We start from the raw sequence: 2,168 nt of genomic DNA, 5'->3' as shown, positions 1-2,168 counted from the left end.
ACTCAAACTGAGCAAGTAAGAAACTGAAGTATACTGGGGTCAGGGAGCATTTTCTGTTACAAGACGATAGATCAAGGTATCCTCTCTATGCAGTCAGAAGGAGAGGGGACAGAAGCACCACCCTCTTCCACCCTCCTCGGCACTCAGGCTAGTGGGTCCTTACCTGGAGGCCATACTTAAAAAGCCCAACTCTGGCCTTCCGGCCATGCCCTCCCCTCTTGCCAAGAGGGCACCCTAGCTGTTCCCTCTTCGAAATCAAGTTCCAAGCATTGAGACTCCCTGCATGAGTAGCTCTGGATGCCCTCAGTCTCTTTCCTCAGTCTTCCCACAGGCAGTCTATAAAGCCGGTATGCATGGAGGGCCCTCAGGCCAAGGCCAAGTGGGCGAGCTTGTGGGAGCTGGACAGAGCGTGGGCCGGGGAGCATGCGTGAGAGGCCCAGTTCTGTGCTGGATGTAGGGGTGGAAGGAGCCCTCATGTGTAGCACCTCCTGAATCACCACCCCAGCACGGCAGTGCCAAGCTACCACTGTGAAGTCAATGGGCTTCAAAACCAGCTTTCATGCGCACACCAATAGAGAGGCTTCTCATGCAACATGGACAAAGGCAGGCAGAAAACAGAAGGGCAAGCTGGGGCTACGGCTATACTCTTGCCCTGGCCTGACCTATATCAGAGCTAGACCTAGCTCTCCACCTCACAGCAGCTTTTCTGTATCAACTAGGTGATGCCCTGGTCACAAAGGAGTACTGTCTCCCCATAATGGGATTTCATGTCCAAGACAGTTTTGGTTGCCTGCTCAATAACCATTCCTAATGTCTTCCTTCTAGAAAAGCCTATGACTCTCTACAGAAGCTGAGAAGTGATGCTTGCTTGAGACCCAGTATGGCCAATGGGAGCTAAGAGGTAAGGTCTGCTGGGGCCTTCTGAGAAACGTCTCCTTCAAGCCCCTCAAGGTAACCAAGACAAAGGTCTCTTTCTGGAGATGGTGCTTTTGCTACCAGCATGGTGCTTGAACTCTGGCAGCCATTTTGCAACCATGAGAAAACATTATCAAACATAAACAAGATGACAGAGAAAGATCAGACCTCCCGAAATCTTATCTTCTTTTAGTTTTAGTAAAATACGCGTAACATAAAGTGTACCATCTTAGTCATTAAGGGTACAGTTTAGTAATGTTAGGTATGACCAATCCTAAGGATACTCTCATTTTGTAAAAACTGAAACTTTGGAACAACTGTCCCTCCCCAACTCCTGGAAATCACCTACTTTCTGTGATTTTGCTATAATAGTCCCCTTTATTGGGTTGTTTTCTACAGTTGCCATCTATGTGACTGACAACTGTTGGTCAATTTATAACAGCCAGCTGAACCAAACCATCATGGTGGTGGGTGTGGGAAGCCTCCCTGAGGACTGTTGCCAGCAGCTTAAGAGGCAGAACTGGAGAAGAGACTGTAGGTAACTGTTGGCTCTCTTCGAGGAGCTTGCCATGCTGGCTTTCTTGATGAAATCAGCTGTTCTCGCTGTCCAAGGAGCTTGGAATCTAGTTGCAACAGTTCACTTGTGGGAAACTCTGGTCCTCACTTTGAGTACCGCTTCCCAGGTATGGAAGGGAAGATGGTGCACAGCCAAGTCTCCTGAAGAAGACGGTCACACTGGCTTTCCTGGTGAGACCTCAGCTGTCCTCATTGTTGGAGGAGCTCAGGACCTCATTACTGCTGAGGATGGCTGTAGTACTTTCCAGGGGAGCTCTGTTCTTACTTTGAACATTATTTTCTGGCTCCAGTTCAGATCCCTCAGCCTGCCAGCACAGATCCTTCATTCCACTGGTAGACTTCCTTAGCTCCCACCCTTGGCCATCCCAGTGCAGATCCATGAAGCAGGCCTGCATGAAACATCGTCATGGGCTCTAGGCCTCCAGATGGACCCGTGGGAGGCATTGTTTTGGGCTCTAGGTCTTCAGCTGGACTCATGCAGGACATTACCATGGGATCCAGGCCCTCAGCTGGAGTCTTTGGTCTTTAGTGTGTGGACAGATTTCCAGTACTCTTTGTGCATGATTCTTTGGATGACTATTATAAAATAATCTTTTTTTTTTAATTTTTATTTATTTGTGTGTGTGTGTGTGTGTGTGTGTGTGTGTGTGGCCAGCTCAGCCCACCAGGGGGCAGGG

Source organism: Octodon degus, unplaced genomic scaffold (assembly GCF_000260255.1).
Source record: "Octodon degus isolate 3935 unplaced genomic scaffold, OctDeg1.0 scaffold00059, whole genome shotgun sequence".
NCBI lineage: Eukaryota > Metazoa > Chordata > Mammalia > Rodentia > Octodontidae > Octodon > Octodon degus.
The sequence above is the reverse complement of the archived record's forward strand: the minus strand, read 5'-3'. Positions refer to the sequence as shown.